Source organism: Ovis canadensis, chromosome 20 (assembly GCF_042477335.2).
Source record: "Ovis canadensis isolate MfBH-ARS-UI-01 breed Bighorn chromosome 20, ARS-UI_OviCan_v2, whole genome shotgun sequence".
In the NCBI taxonomy this organism is placed as follows: Eukaryota; Metazoa; Chordata; class Mammalia; order Artiodactyla; family Bovidae; genus Ovis; species Ovis canadensis.
The window spans coordinates 8,894,708-8,911,361 of NC_091264.1; positions in this window are offsets into that span (position 1 = coordinate 8,894,708).

Sequence of the window (16,654 nt, forward strand, 5' to 3'; positions counted from 1 at the left end):
GAAACAGGGAAAGGATCCCTCATCTCGAGCTAGGAGGCGGAAACGGGGCTCCCCTGGATGTGTGCGGTACCCCACGTGCTTCCTCTCGAGTGGAGACGGGTATGTTGGGGAACTTCTTGAGTTGCAGCAATGGTGTGAAGGACCCTTTGGAAGTTCCAGTGGTTAGATGTGATTGGCCTCGAGAAGCCTCAGCGGAAATGGGCCTCATCTCGCCTGGAGGGCAAAACCTCCTGGATTTTCTCGAATTGCGGCAGGTGCTCTCGACTTACGACGGGGACCTCAGGGACCCGCTTGGTGGCCTCAGGAAAGGCCAGTCCCCATGCGAGTTCCTCGGGGGCCTCTCGGGATTCCTCTCCCGTCGATGCCGGGGCCTAAGACCTTGTGTGGAGTCAGGGGGGGACCTGAGGATTCCTCTCCAGTGCTGACATGGATCTTGGGTACTTCTGGAGTCTCCCCAGGGGAGTCAGTCCTCGTCTCGAATGCGGGCATGCACTTGCGCTTTCCTCCAGAGCGGTAGCAGCAGTGTCACGCAGTCCGCCGCGTGGATCAAAGGATCTATGGTTTTCCCTCGAGTCTTTCCCACGAGGCTTTCCCACGAGGCTTTCCCACAGGGCTGTCCCACGTGCACACGTGGTGGGAGTCGATCCTCGGCTTGAACGTCAAGGCAGTGCAGGGAAAACAGGTTCCTCTGGAATGGACTGACACATCTGGGGGACTCTTGGAATGGTGGCACGACCCTGGAGTTCCTCTCGCCTTTCCTGTGGAGAGCGCCTCCTCTTGAGATGCGACGGGAACGCCGGGAATTCTTTCCCTACGAAACAGGGAAAGGATCCCTCATCTCGACCTAGGAGGCGGAAACGGGGCTCCCCTGGATGTGTGCGGGACCCCACGTGCTTCCTCTCGAGTGGAGACGGGTATGTCGGGGAACTTCTTGAGTTGCAGCAAGGGTGTGAAGGACCCTTTGGAAGTTCCAGTGTTTAGACGTGATTAGCCTCGAGAAGCCTCAGCGGAAATGAGCCTCATCTCGCCTGGAGGGCAAAACCTCCTTGATTTTCTCGAGTTGCGGCAAGTGATCTCGACTTACGACGGGGACCTCAGGGACCCGCTCTGGTGGCCTCAGGAAAAGCCAGTCCCCATGCGAGTTCCTTGGGGGCCTCTCGGGATTCCTCTCCCGTCGATGCCGGGGCCTAAGACCTTGTGTGGAGTCGGGGCCGGAACCTGAGGATTCCTCTCCAGTGCTGACATGGATCTTGGGGTACTTCTGGAGTCTCCCCAGGGGAGTCAGTCCTCGTCTCGAATGCGGGCATGCACTTGCGCTTTCCTCCAGAGCGGTAGCAGCAGTGTCACGCAGTCCGCCGCGTGGATCAAAGGATCTATGGTTTTCCCTCGAGTCTTTCCCACGAGGCTTTCCCACGAGGCTTTCCCACAGGGCTGTCCCACGTGCACACGTGGTGGGAGTCGATCCTCGGCTTGAACGTCAAGGCAGTGCAGGGAAAACAGGTTCCTCTGGAATGGACTGACACATCTGGGGGCTCTTGGAATGGTGGCATGACCCTGGAGTTCCTCTCGCCTTTCCTGTGGAGAGCGCCTCCTCTTGAGATGCGACGGGAACGCCGGGAATTCTTTCCCTAGGAAACAGGGAAAGGATCCCTCATCTCGAGCTAGGAGGCGGAAACGGGGCTCCCCTTGATGTGTGCGGGACACCACGTGCTTCCTCTCGAGTGCAGACTTGTACGTCGGGGAACTTCTTGAGTTGCAGAAAGGGTGTGAAGGACCCTTTGGAAGTTCCAGTGGTTAGATGTGATTGGCCTCGAGATGCCTCAGCGGAAATGGGCCTCATCTCGCCTGGAGGGCAAAACCTCCTGGATTTTCTCGAGTTGCGGCAGGTGCTCTCGACTTACGACGGGGACCTCAGGGACCCGCTTGGTGGCCTCAGGAAAGGCCAGTCCCCATGCGAGTTCCTCGGGGGCCTCTCGGGATTCCTCTCCCGTCGATGCCGGGGCCTAAGACCTTGTGTGGAGTCGGGGCCGGAACCTGAGAATTCCTCTCCAGTGCTGACATGGATCTTGGGGTACTTCTGGAGTCTCCCCAGGGGAGTCAGTTCTCGTCTCGAATGCGGGCATGCACTTGCGCTTTCCTCCAGAGCGGTAGCAGCAGTGTCACGCAGTCCGCATCGTGGATCAAAGGATCTATGGTTTTCCCTCGAGTCTTTCCCATGAGGCTTCCCCATGAGGCTTTCCCACAGGGCTGTCCCACGTACACACGTGGTGGGAGTCGATCCTCGGCTTGAACGTCAAGGCAGTGCAGGGAAAACAGGTTCCTCTGGAATGGACTGACACATCTGGGGGACTCTTGGAATGGTGGCACGACCCTGGAGTTCCTCTCGCCTTTCCTGTGGAGAGCGCCTCCTCTTGAGATGCGACGGGAACGCCGGGAATTCTTTCCCTACGAAACAGGGAAAGGATCCCTCATCTCGAGCTAGGAGGCGGAAACGGAGCACCCCTGGATGTGTGCGGGACCCCACGTGCTTCCTCTCGAGTGGAGACGGGTATGTCGGGGAACTTCTTGAGTTGCAGCAATGGTGTGAAGGACCCTTTGGAAGTTCCAGTGGTTAGATGTGATTGGCCTCGAGAAGCCTCAGCGGAAATGGGCCTCATCTCGCCTGGAGGGCAAAACCTCCTGGATTTTCTCGAGTTGCGGCAGGTGCTCTCGACTTACGACGGGGACCTCAGGGACCCGCTCTGGTGGCCTCAGGAAAGGTCGGTCCCCATGCGAGTTCCTCGGGGGCCTCTCGGGATTCCTCTCCCGTCGATGCCGGGGCCTAAGACCTTGTGTGGAGTCGGGGCCGGAACCTGAGGATTCCTCTCCAGTGCTGACATGGATCTTGGGGTACTTCTGGAGTCTCCCCAGGGGAGTCAGTCCTTGTCTCGAATGCGGGCATGCACTTGCGCTTTCCTCCAGAGCGGTAGCAGCAGTGTCACGCAGTCCGCCGCGTGGATCAAAGGATCTATGGTTTTCCCTCGAGTCTTTCCCACGAGGCTTTCCCACGAGGCTTTCCCACAGGGCTGTCCCACGTGCACACGTGGTGGGAGTCGATCCTCGGCTTGAACGTCAAGGCAGTGCAGGGAAAACAGGTTCCTCTGGAATGGACTGACACATCTGGGGGACTCTTGGAATGGTGTCACGACCCTGGAGTTCCTCTCGCCTTTCCTGTGGAGAGCGCCTCCTCTTGAGATGCGACGGGAACGCCGGGAATTCTTTCCCTACGAAACAGGGAAAGGATCCCTCATCTCGAGCTAGGAGGCGAAAACGGGGCTCCCCTGGATGTGTGCGGGACCCACGTGCTTCCTCTCGAGTGGAGACGGGTATATCGGGGAACTTCTTGAGTTGCAGCAAGGCTGTGAAGGACCCTTTGGAAGTTCCAGTCTTTAGACGTGATTGGCCTCGAGAAGCCTCAGCGGAAATGGGCCTCATCTCGCCTGGAGGGCAAAACCTCCTGGATTTTCTCGAGTTGCGGCAGGTGCTCTCGACTTACGACGGGGACCTCAGCGACCCGCTCTGGTGGCCTCAGGAAAGGCCAGTCCCCATGCGAGTTCCTCGGGGGCGTCTCGGGATTCCTCTCCCGTCGATGCCGGGGCCTAAGACCTTGTGTGGAGTCGGGGCCGGAACCTGAGGATTCCTCTCCAGTGCTGACATGGATCTTGGGGTACTTCTGGAGTCTCCCCAGGGGAGTCAGTCCTCGTCTCGAATGCGGGCATGCACTTGCGCTTTCCTCCAGAGCGGTAGCAGCAGTGTCACGCAGTCCGCCGCGTGGATCAAAGGATCTATGGTTTTCCCTCGAGTCTTTCCCACGAGGCTTTCCCACGAGGCTTTCCCACAGGGCTGTCCCACGTGCACACGTGGTGGGAGTCGATCCTCGGCTTGAACGTCAAGGCAGTGCAGGGAAAACAGGTTCCTCTGGAATGGACTGACACATCTGGGGGACTCTTGGAATGGTGGCACGACCCTGGAGTTCCTCTCGCCTTTCCTGTGGAGAGCGCCTCCTCTTGAGATGCGACGGGAACGCCGGGAATTCTTTCCCTACGAAACAGGGAAAGGATCCCTCATCTCGAGCTAGGAGGCGGAAACGGGGCTCCCCTGGATGTGTGCGGTACCCCACGTGCTTCCTCTCGAGTGGAGACGGGTATGTTGGGGAACTTCTTGAGTTGCAGCAATGGTGTGAAGGACCCTTTGGAAGTTCCAGTGGTTAGATGTGATTGGCCTCGAGAAGCCTCAGCGGAAATGGGCCTCATCTCGCCTGGAGGGCAAAACCTCCTGGATTTTCTCGAATTGCGGCAGGTGCTCTCGACTTACGACGGGGACCTCAGGGACCCGCTTGGTGGCCTCAGGAAAGGCCAGTCCCCATGCGAGTTCCTCGGGGGCCTCTCGGGATTCCTCTCCCGTCGATGCCGGGGCCTAAGACCTTGTGTGGAGTCAGGGGGGGACCTGAGGATTCCTCTCCAGTGCTGACATGGATCTTGGGTACTTCTGGAGTCTCCCCAGGGGAGTCAGTCCTCGTCTCGAATGCGGGCATGCACTTGCGCTTTCCTCCAGAGCGGTAGCAGCAGTGTCACGCAGTCCGCCGCGTGGATCAAAGGATCTATGGTTTTCCCTCGAGTCTTTCCCACGAGGCTTTCCCACGAGGCTTTCCCACAGGGCTGTCCCACGTGCACACGTTGTGGGAGTCGATCCTCGGCTTGAACGTCAAGGCAGTGCAGGGAAAACAGGTTCCTCTGGAATGGACTGACACATCTGGGGGACTCTTGGAATGGTGGCACGACCCTGGAGTTCCTCTCGCCTTTCCTGTGGAGAGCGCCTCCTCTTGAGATGCGACGGGAACGCCGGGAATTCTTTCCCTACGAAACAGGGAAAGGATCCCTCATCTCGACCTAGGAGGCGGAAACGGGGCTCCCCTGGATGTGTGCGGGACCCCACGTGCTTCCTCTCGAGTGGAGACGGGTATGTCGGGGAACTTCTTGAGTTGCAGCAAGGGTGTGAAGGACCCTTTGGAAGTTCCAGTGTTTAGACGTGATTAGCCTCGAGAAGCCTCAGCGGAAATGAGCCTCATCTCGCCTGGAGGGCAAAACCTCCTTGATTTTCTCGAGTTGCGGCAAGTGATCTCGACTTACGACGGGGACCTCAGGGACCCGCTCTGGTGGCCTCAGGAAAAGCCAGTCCCCATGCGAGTTCCTTGGGGGCCTCTCGGGATTCCTCTCCCGTCGATGCCGGGGCCTAAGACCTTGTGTGGAGTCGGGGCCGGAACCTGAGGATTCCTCTCCAGTGCTGACATGGATCTTGGGGTACTTCTGGAGTCTCCCCAGGGGAGTCAGTCCTCGTCTCGAATGCGGGCATGCACTTGCGCTTTCCTCCAGAGCGGTAGCAGCAGTGTCACGCAGTCCGCCGCGTGGATCAAAGGATCTATGGTTTTCCCTCGAGTCTTTCCCACGAGGCTTTCCCACGAGGCTTTCCCACAGGGCTGTCCCACGTGCACACGTGGTGGGAGTCGATCCTCGGCTTGAACGTCAAGGCAGTGCAGGGAAAACAGGTTCCTCTGGAATGGACTGACACATCTGGGGGCTCTTGGAATGGTGGCATGACCCTGGAGTTCCTCTCGCCTTTCCTGTGGAGAGCGCCTCCTCTTGAGATGCGAAGGGAACGCCGGGAATTCTTTCCCTAGGAAACAGGGAAAGGATCCCTCATCTCGAGCTAGGAGGCGGAAACGGGGCTCCCCTTGATGTGTGCGGGACACCACGTGCTTCCTCTCGAGTGCAGACTTGTACGTCGGGGAACTTCTTGAGTTGCAGAAAGGGTGTGAAGGACCCTTTGGAAGTTCCAGTGGTTAGATGGGATTGGCCTCGAGATGCCTCAGCGGAAATGGGCCTCATCTCGCCTGGAGGGCAAAACCTCCTGGATTTTCTCGAGTTGCGGCAGGTGCTCTCGACTTACGACGGGGACCTCAGGGACCCGCTTGGTGGCCTCAGGAAAGGCCAGTCCCCATGCGAGTTCCTCGGGGGCCTCTCGGGATTCCTCTCCCGTCGATGCCGGGGCCTAAGACCTTGTGTGGAGTCGGACCCGGAACCTGAGAATTCCTCTCCAGTGCTGACATGGATCTTGGGGTACTTCTGGAGTCTCCCCAGGGGAGTCAGTTCTCGTCTCGAATGCGGGCATGCACTTGCGCTTTCCTCCAGAGCGGTAGCAGCAGTGTCACGCAGTCCGCATCGTGGATCAAAGGATCTATGGTTTTCCCTCGAGTCTTTCCCATGAGGCTTCCCCATGAGGCTTTCCCACAGGGCTGTCCCACGTACACACGTGGTGGGAGTCGATCCTCGGCTTGAACGTCAAGGCAGTGCAGGGAAAACAGGTTCCTCTGGAATGGACTGACACATCTGGGGGACTCTTGGAATGGTGTCACGACCCTGGAGTTCCTCTCGCCTTTCCTGTGGAGAGCGCCTCCTCTTGAGATGCGACGGGAACGCCGGGAATTCTTTCCCTACGAAACAGGGAAAGGATCCCTCACCTCGAGCTAGGGGGCGGAAACGGAGCTCCCCTGGATGTGTGCGGGACCCCACGTGCTTCCTCTCGAGTGGAGACTGGTATGTCGGGGAACTTCTTGATTTGCAGCAATGGTGTGAAGGACCCTTTGGAAGTTCCAGTGGTTAGATGTGATTGGCCTCGAGAAGCCTCAGCGGAAATGGGCCTCATCTCGCCTGGACGGCAAAACCTCCTGGATTTTCTCGAGTTGCGGCAGGTGCTCTCGACTTACGACGGGGACCTCAGGGACCCGCTCTGGTGGCCTCAGGAAAGGCCAGTCCCCATGCGAGTTCCTCGGGGGCCTCTCGGGATTCCTCTCCCATCGATGCCGGGGCCTAAGACCTTGTGTGGAGTCGGGGCCGGAACCTGAGGATTCCTCTCCAGTGCTGACATGGATCTTGGGGTACTTCTGGAGTCTCCCCAGGGGAGGCAGTCCTCGTCTCGAATGCGGGTATGCACTTGCGCTTTCCTCCAGAGCGGTAGCAGCAAGGTCACGCAGTCTGCCGCGTGGATCAAAGGATCTATGGTTTTCCCTCGAGTCTTTCCCACGAGGCTTTCACACATGGCTGTCCCACGTGCACACGTGGTGGGAGTCGAACCTCGGCTTGAACGTCAAGGCAGTGCAGGGAAAACAGGTTCCTCTTGAATGGACTGACAAATCTGGGGGACTCTTGGAATGGTGGCACGACCCTGGAGTTCCTCTCGCCTTTCCTGTGTAGAGCGCCTCCTCTTGAGATGCGACGGGAACGCCGGGAATTCTTTCCCTACGAAACAGGGAAAGGATCCCTCATCTCGAGCTAGGAGGCGGAAACGGGGCTCCCCTGGATGTGTGCGGGACCCCACGTGCTTCCACTCGAGTGGAGACGGGTATGTCGGGGAACTTCTTGAGTTGCAGCAAGGGTGTGAAGGACCCTTTGGAAGTTCCAGTGGTTAGACGTGATTGGCCTCGAGAAGCCTCAGCGGAAATGGGCCTCATCTCGCCTGGAGGGCAAAACCTCCTGGATTTTCTCGAGTTGCGGCAGGTGCTCTCGACTTACGACGGGGACCTCAGGGACCCGCTCTGGTGGCCTCAGGAAAGGCCAGTCCCCATGCGAGTTCCTCGGGGGCCTCTGGGGATTCCTCTCCCGTCGATGCCAGGGCCTAAGTCCTTGTGTGGAGTCGGGGCCGGAACCTGAGGATTCCTCTCCAGTGCTGACATGGATCTTGGGGTATTTCTGGAGTCTCCCCAGGGGAGTCAGTCCTCGTCTCGAATGCGGGCATGCACTTGCGCTTTCCTCCAGAGCGGTAGCAGCAGTGTCACGCAGTTCGCCGCATGGATCAAAGGATCTATGGTTTTCCCTCGAGTCTTTCCCATGAGGCTTTCCCACGAGGCTTTCCCACAGGGCTGTCCAACGTGCACACGTGGTGGGAGTCGATCGTCGGCTTGAACGTCAAGGCAGTGCAGGGAAAACAGGTTCCTCTGGAATGGACTGACACATCTGGGGGACTCTTGGAATGGTGGCATGACCCTGGAGTTCCTCTCGCCTTTCCTGTGGAGAGCGCCTCCTCTTGAGATGCGACGGGAACGCCGGGATTCTTCCCTACGAAACAAGGAAAGGATCCCTCATCTCGAGCTAGGAGGCGGAAACGGGGCTCCCCTAGATGTGTGCGGGACGCCACGTGCTTCCTCTGGAGTGGAGATGGGTATGTCGGGAAACTTCTTGAGTTGCAGCAAGGGTGTGAAGGACCCTTTGGAAGTTCCAGTGGTTAGATGTGATTGGCCTCAAGAAGCCTCAGCGAAAATGGGCCTCATCTCTCCTGGAGGGCAAAACCTCCTGGATTTTCTCGAGTTGCGGCAGGTGCTCTCGACTTACGACGGGGACCTCAGGGAACCGCTCTGGTGGCCTCAGGAAAGGCCAGTCCCCATGCGAGTTCCTCGAGGGCTTCTCGGGATTCCTCTCCCGTCGATGCCGGGGCCTAAGACCTTGTGTGGAGTCGGGGCCGGAACCTGAGGATTCCTCTCCAGTGCTGACATGGATCTTGGGGTACTTCTGGAGTCTCCCCAGGGGAGTCAGTCCTCGTCTCGAATGGGGGCATGCACTTGCGCTTTCCTCCAGAGCGGTAGCAGCAGTGTCACGCAGTCCGCCGCGTGGATCAAAGGATCTATGGTTTTCCCTCGAGTCTTTCCCACGAGGCTTTCCCACGAGGCTTTCCCACAGGGCTGTCCCACGTGCACACGTGGTGGGAGTCGATCCTCGGCTTGAACGTCAAGGCAGTGCAGGGAAAACAGGTTCCTCTGGAATGGACTGACACATCCGGGGGACTCTTGGAATGGTGTCACGACCCTGGAGTTCCTCTCGCCTTTCCTGTGGAGAGCGCCTCCTCTTGAGATGCGACGGGAACGCCGGGGATTCTTTCCCTACGAAACAGGGAAAGGATCCCTCATCTCGAGCTAGGATGCCGAAACGGGGCTCCCCTGGATGTGTGCGGGACCCCACGTGCTTCCTCTCGTGTGAAGACGGGTATGTCGGGGAACTTCTTGAGTTGCAGCAATGGTGTGAAGGACCCTTTGGAAGTTCCAGTGGTTAGATGTGATTGGCCTCGAGAAGCCTCAGCGGAAATAGGCCTCATCTCGCCTGGAGGGCAAAACCTCCTGGATTTTCTCGAGTTGCGGCAGGTGCTCTCGACTTACGACGGGGACCTCAGGGACCCGCTCTGGTGGCCTCAGGAAAGGTCAGTCCCCATGCGAGTTCCTCGGTGGCGTCTCGGGATTCCTCTCCCGTCGATCCCGGGGCCTAAGACCTTGTGTGGAGTCGGAGCCGGAACCTGAGTATTCCTCTCCAGTGCTGACATGGATCTTGGGGTACTTCTGGAGTCTCCCCAGGGGAGTCAGTCCTCGTCTCGAATGCGGGCATGCACTTGCGCTTTCCTCCAGAGCGGTAGCAGCAGTGTCACGCAGTCCTCCGCGGGGATCAAAGGATCTATGGTTTTCCCTCGAGTCTTTCCCACGAGGCTTTCCCACGAGGCTTTCCCACAGGGCTGTCCCACGTGCACACGTGGTGGGAGTCGATCCTCGGCTTGAACGTCAAGGCAGTGCAGGGAAAAAAGATTCCTCTGGAATGGACTGACACATCTGGGGGACTCTTGGAATGGTGGCACGACCCTGGAGTTCCTCTCGCCTTTCCTGTGGAGAGCGCCTCCTCTTGAGATGCGACGGGAACGCCGGGAATTCTTTCCCTACGAAACAGGGAAAGGATCCCTCATCTCGAGCTAGGAGGCGGAAACGGGGCTCCCCTGGATGTGTGTGGGACCCCACGTGCTTCCTCTCGAGTGGAGACAGGTATGTCGGGGAACTTCTTGAGTTGCAGCAAGGGTGTGAAGGACCCTTTGGAAGTTCCAGTGGTTAGATCTGATTGGCCTCGAGAAGCCTCAGCGGAAATGGGCCTCATCTCGCCTGGAGGGCAAAACCTCCTGGATTTTCTCGAGTTGCGGCAGGTGCTCTCGACTTACGACGGGGACCTCAGGGACCCGCTCTGGTGGCCTCAGGAAAGGCCAGTCCCCATGCGAGTTCCTCGTGGGCTTCTCGGGATTCATCTGCCCTCGATGCCGGGGCCTAAGACCTTGTGTGGAGTCGGGGCCGGAACCTGAGGATTCCTCTCCAGTGCTGACATGGATCTTGGGGTACTTCTGGAGTCTCCCCAGGGGAGTCAGTCCTCGTCTCGAATGCGGGCATGCACTTGCGCTTTCCTCCAGAGCGGTAGCAGCAGTGTCACGCAGTCTGCCGCGTGGATCAAAGGATCTATGGTTTTCCTTCGAGTCTTTCCCACGAGGCTTTCACACAGGGCTGTCCCACGTGCACACGTGGTGGGAGTCGAACCTCGGCTTGAACGTCAAGGCAGTGCAGGGAAAACAGGTTCCTCTTGAATGGACTGACACATCTGGGGGACTCTTGGAATGGTGGCACGACCCTGGAGTTCCTCTCGCCTTTCCTGTGTAGAGCGCCTCCTCTTGAGATGCGACGGGAACGCCGGGAATTCTTTCCCTACGAAACAGGGAAAGGATCCCTCATCTCGAGCTAGGAGGCGGAAACGGGGCTCCCCTGGATGTGTGCGGGACCCCACGTGCTTCCTCTCGAGTGGAGACGGGTATGTCGGGGAACTTCTTGAGTTGCAGCAAGGGTGTGAAGGACCCTTTGGAAGTTCCAGTGGTTAGACGTGATTGGCCTCGAGAAGCCTCACCGGAAATGGGCCTCATCTCGCCTGGAGGGCAAAACCTCCTGGATTTTCTCGAGTTGCGGCAGGTGCTCTCGACTTACGACGGGGACCTCAGGGACCCGCTCTGGTGGCCTCAGGAAAGGCCAGTCCCCATGCGAGTTCCTCGGGGGCCTCTGGGGATTCCTCTCCCGTCGATGCCAGGGCCTAAGTCCTTGTGTGGAGTCGGGGCCGGAACCTGAGGATTCCTCTCCAGTGCTGACATGGATCTTGGGGTATTTCTGGATTCTCCCCAGGGGAGTCAGTCCTCGTCTCGAATGCGGGCATGCACTTGCGCTTTCCTCCAGAGCGGTAGCAGCAGTGTCACGCAGTTCGCCGCATGGATCAAAGGATCTATGGTTTTCCCTCGAGTCTTTCCCACGAGGCTTTCCCACGAGGCTTTCCCACAGGGCTGTCCCACGTGCACACGTGGTGGGAGTCGATCGTCGGCTTGAACGTCAAGGCAGTGCAGGGAAAACAGGTTCCTCTGGAATGGACTGACACATCTGGGGGACTCGTGGAATGGTGGCATGACCCTGGAGTTCCTCTCGCCTTTCCTGTGGAGAGCGCCTCCTCTTGAGATGCGACGGGAACGCCGGGATTCTTCCCTACGAAACAGGGAAAGGATCCCTCATCTCGAGCTAGGAGGCGGAAACGGGGCTCCCCTGGATGTGTGCGGGACGCCACGTGCTTCCTCTGGAGTGGAGATGGGTATGTCGGGAAACTTCTTGAGTTGCAGCAAGGGTGTGAAGGACCCTTTGGAAGTTCCAGTGGTTAGATGTGATTGGCCTCGAGAAGCCTCAGCGAAAATGGGCCTCATCTCTCCTGGAGGGCAAAACCTCCTGGATTTTCTCGAGTTGCGGCAGGTGCTCTCGACTTACGACGGGGACCTCAGGGAACCGCTCTGTTGGCCTCAGGAAAGGCCAGTCCCCATGCGAGTTCCTCGGGGGCTTCTCGGGATTCCTCTCCCGACGATGCCGGGGCCTAAGACCTTGTGTGGAGTCGGGGCCGGAACCTGAGGATTCCTCTCCAGTGCTGACATGGATCTTGGGGTACTTCTGGAGTCTCCCCAGGGGAGTCAGTCCTCGTGTCGAATGCGGGCATGCACTTGCGCTTTCCTCCAGAGCGGTAGCAGCAGTGTCACGCAGTCCTCCGCGGGGATCAAAGGATCTATGGTTTTCCCTCGAGTCTTTCCCACGAGGCTTTCCCACGAGGCTTTCCCACAGGGCTGTCCCACGTGCACACGTGGTGGGAGTCGATCCTCGGCTTGAACGTCAAGGCAGTGCAGGGAAAAAAGATTCCTCTGGAATGGACTGACACATCTGGGGGACTCTTGGAATGGTGGCAAGACCCTGGAGTTCCTCTCGCCTTTCCTGTGGAGAGCGCCTCCGCTTGAGATGCGACGGGAACGCCGGGAATTCTTTCCCTACCAAACAGGGAAAGGATCCCTCATCTCGAGCTAGGAGGCGGAAACGGGGCTCCCCTGGATGTGTGTGGGACCCCACGTGCTTCCTCTCGAGTGGAGACAGGTATGTCGGGGAACTTCTTGAGTTGCAGCAAGGGTGTGAAGGACCCTTTGGAAGTTCCAGTGGTTAGATCTGATTGGCCTCGAGAAGCCTCAGCGGAAATGGGCCTCATCTCGCCTGGAGGGCAAAACCTCCTGGATTTTCTCGAGTTGCGGCAGGTGCTCTCGAGTTACGACGGGGACCTCAGGGACCCGCTCTGGTGGCCTCAGGAAAGGCCAGTCCCCATGCGAGTTCCTCGGGGGCCTCTCGGGATTCCTCTCCCGTCGATGCCGGGGCCTAAGACCTTGTGTGGAGTCGGGGCCGGAACCTGAGGATTCCTCTCCAGTGCTGACATGGATCTTGGGGTACTTCTGGAGTCTCCCCAGGGGAGTCAGTCCTCGTCTCGAATGCGGGCATGCACTTGCGCTTTCCTCCAGAGCGGCAGCAGCAGTGTCACGCAGTCCGCCGCGTGGATCAAAGGATCTATGGTTTTCCCTCGAGTCTTTCCCACGAGGCTTTCCCACGAGGCTTTCCCACAGGGCTGTCCCACGTGCACACGTGGTGGGAGTCGATCCTCGGCTTGAACGTCAAGGCAGTGCAGGGAAAACAGGTTCCTCTGGAATGGACTGACACATCTGGGGGCTCTTGGAATGGTGGCATGACCCTGGAGTTCCTCTCGCCTTTCCTGTGGAGAGCGCCTCCTCTTGAGATGCGACGGGAACGCCGGGAATTCTTTCCCTAGGAAACAGGGAAAGGATCCCTCATCTCGAGCTAGGAGGCGGAAACGGGGCTCCCCTTGATGTGTGCGGGACACCACGTGCTTCCTCTCGAGTGCAGACTTGTATGTCGGGGAACTTCTTGAGTTGCAGAAAGGGTGTGAAGGACCCTTTGGAAGTTCCAGTGGTTAGATGTGATTGGCCTCGAGATGCCTCAGCGGAAATGGGCCTCATCTCGCCTGGAGGGCAAAACCTCCTGGATTTTCTCGAGTTGCGGCAGGTGCTCTCGACTTACGACGGGGACCTCAGGGACCCGCTTGGTGGCCTCAGGAAAGGCCAGTCCCCATGCGAGTTCCTCGGGGGCCTCTCGGGATTCCTCTCCCGTCGATGCCGGGGCCTAAGACCTTGTGTGGAGTCGGGGCCGGAACCTGAGGATTCCTCTCCAGTGCTGACATGGATCTTGGGGTACTTCTGGAGTCTCCCCAGGGGAGTCAGTCCTCGTCTCGAATGCGGGCATGTACTTGGGCTTTCCTCCAGAGCGGTAGCAGCAGTGTCACGCAGTCCACCGCATGTATCAAAGGATCTATGGTTTTCCCTCGAGTCTTTCCCACGAGGCTTTCCCACGAGGCTTTCCCACAGGGCTGTCCCACGTGCACACGTGGTGGGAGTCGATCCTCGGCTTGAACGTCAAGGCAGTGCAGGGAAAACAGGTTCCTCTGGAATAGACTGACACATCTGGGGGACTCTTGGAATGGTGGCACGACCCTGGAGTTCCTCTCGCCTTTCCTGTGGAGAGCGTCTCCTCTTGAGATGCGACGGGAACGCCGGGAATTCTTTCCCTAGGAAACAGGGAAAGGATCCCTCATCTCGAGCTAGGAGGCGGAAACGGGGCTCCCCTGGATGTGTGCGGGACCATCGTGCTTCCTCTCGAGTGGAGACGGGTATGTCGGGGAACTTCTTGAGTTGCAGCAAGGGTGAGAAGGACCCTTTGGATGTTCCAGTGGTTAGACGTGATTAGCCTCAAGAAGCCTCAGCGGAAATGGGCCTCATCTCGCCTGGAGGGCAAAACCTCCTGGATTTTCTCGAGTTGCGGCAGGTGCTCTCGACTTACGACGGGGACCTCAGGGACCCGCCCTGGTGGCCTCAGGAAAGGCCAGTCCCCATGCGAGTTCCTCGGGGGCCTCTCGGGATTCCTCTCCCGTCGATGCCGGGGCCTAAGACCTTGTGTGGAGTCGGGGCCAGAACCTGAGGATTCCGCTCCAGTGCTGACATGGATCTTGGGGTACTTCTGGAGTCTCCCCAGGGGAGTCAGTCCTCGTCTCGAATGCGGGCATACACTTGCGCTTTCCTCCAGAGCGGTAGCAGCAGTGTCATGCAATCCGCCGCGTGGATCAAAGGATCTATGGTTTTCCCTCGAGTCTTTCCCACGAGGCTTTCCCACAAGGCTTTCCCACAGGGCTGTCCCACGTGCACACGTGGTGGGAGTCGATCCTCGGCTTGAACGTCAAGGCAGTGCAGGGAAAACAGGTTCCTCTGGAATGGACTGACACATCTGGGGGACTCTTGGAATGGTGGCACGACCCTGGAGTTCCTCTCGCCTTTCCTGTGGAGAGCGCCTCCTCTTGAGATGCGACGGGAACGCCGGGAATTCTTTCCCTACGAAACAGGGAAAGGATCCCTCATCTCGAGCTAGGAGGCGGAAACGGGGCTCCCCTGGATGTGTGCGGGACACTCGTGCTTCCTCTCGAGTGGAGACGGGTATGTCGGGGAACTTCTTGAGTTGCAGCAACGGTGAGAAGGACCCTTTGGATGTTCCAGTGTTTAGATGTGATTAGCCTCGAGAAGCCTCAGCGGAAATGGGCCTCATCTCGCCTGGAGGGCAAAACCTCCTGGATTTTCTCGAGTTGCGGCAGGTGCTCTCGACTTACGACGGGGACCTCAGGGACCCGCTCTGGTGGCCTCAGGAAAGGCCAGTCCCCATGCGAGTTTCTCGGGGGCCTCTCGGGATTCCTCTCCCGTCGATGCCGGGGCCTAAGACCTTGTGTGGAGTCGGGGCCGGAACCTGAGGATTCCTCTACAGTGCTGAAATGGATCTTGGGGTACTTCTGGAGTCTCCCCAGGGGAGTCAGTCCTCGTCTCGAATGCGGGCATGCACTTGCGCTTTCCTCCAGAGCGGTAGCAGCAGTGTCACGCAGTCCACCGCGTGGATCAAAGGATCTATGGTTTTCCCTCGAGTCTTTCTCACGAGGCTTTCCCACGAGGCTTTCCCACAGGGCTGTCCCAAGTGCACACGTGGTGGGAGTCGATCCTCAGCTTGAACGTCAAGGCAGTGCAGGGAAAACAGTTTCCTCTGGAATGGACTGACACATCTGGGGGACTCTTGGAATGGTGGCACGACCCTGGAGTTCCTCTCGCCTTTCCTGTGGAGAGCGCCTCCTCTTGAGATGCGACGGGAACGCCGGGAATTCTTTCCCTACGAAACAGGGAAAGGATCCCTCATCTCGAGCTAGGAGGCGGAAACGGGGCTCCCCTGGATGTGTGCGGGACCCTGGTGCTTCCTCTCGAGTGGAGACGGGTATGTCGGGGAACTTCTTGTGTTGCAGCAAGGGTGAGAAGGACCCTTTGGATGTTCCAGTGGTTAGATGTGATTAGCCTCGAGAAGCCTGAGCGGAAATGGGCCTCATCTCGCCTGGAGGGCAAAACCTCCTGGATGTTCTCGAGTTGCGGCAGGTGCTCTCGACTTACGACGGGGACCTCAGGGACCCGCTCTGGTGGCCTCAGGAAAGGCCAGTCCCCATGCGAGTTCCTCGGGGTCCTCTCGGGATTCCTCTCCCGTCGATGCCGGGGCCTAAGACCTTGTGTGGAGTCGGGGCCGGAACCTGAAGATTCCTCTCCAGTGCTGACATGGATCTTGGGGTACTTCTGGAGTCTCCCCAGGGGAGTCAGTCCTCGTCTCGAATGCGGGCATGCACTTGCGCTTTCCTCCAGAGCGGTAGCAGCAGTGTCACGTAGTCCACCGCGTGTATCAAATGATCTATGGTTTTCCCTCGAGTCTTTCCCACGAGGCTTTCCCACGAGGCTTTCCCACAGGGCTGTCCCACGTGCACACGTGGTGGGAGTCGATCCTCGGCTTGAACGTCAAGGCAGTGCAGGGAAAACAGGTTCCTCTGGAATGGACTGACACATCTGGGGGACTCTTGGAATGGTGGCACGACCCTGGAGTTCCTCTCGCCTTTCCTGTGGAGAGCGCCTCCTCTTGAGATGCGACGGGAACGCCGGGAATTCTTTCCCTACGAAACAGGGAAAGGATCCCTCATCTCGAGCTAGGAGGCGGAAACGGGGCACCCCTGGATGTGTGCGGGACCCTCGTGCTTCCTCTCGAGTGGAGACGTGTATGTCGGGGAACTTCTTGAGTTGCAGCAAGGGTGAGAATGACCCTTTGGATGTTCCAGTGGTTAGATGTGATTAGCCTCGAGAAGCATCAGCGGAAATGGGCCTCATCTCGCCTGGAGGGCAAAACCTCCTGGATTATCTCGAGTTGCGGCAGGTGCTCTCGACTTACGACGGGGACCACAGGGACCCGCCCTGGTGGCCTCAGGAAAGGCCAGTCCCCATGCGAGTTCCTCGGGGGCCT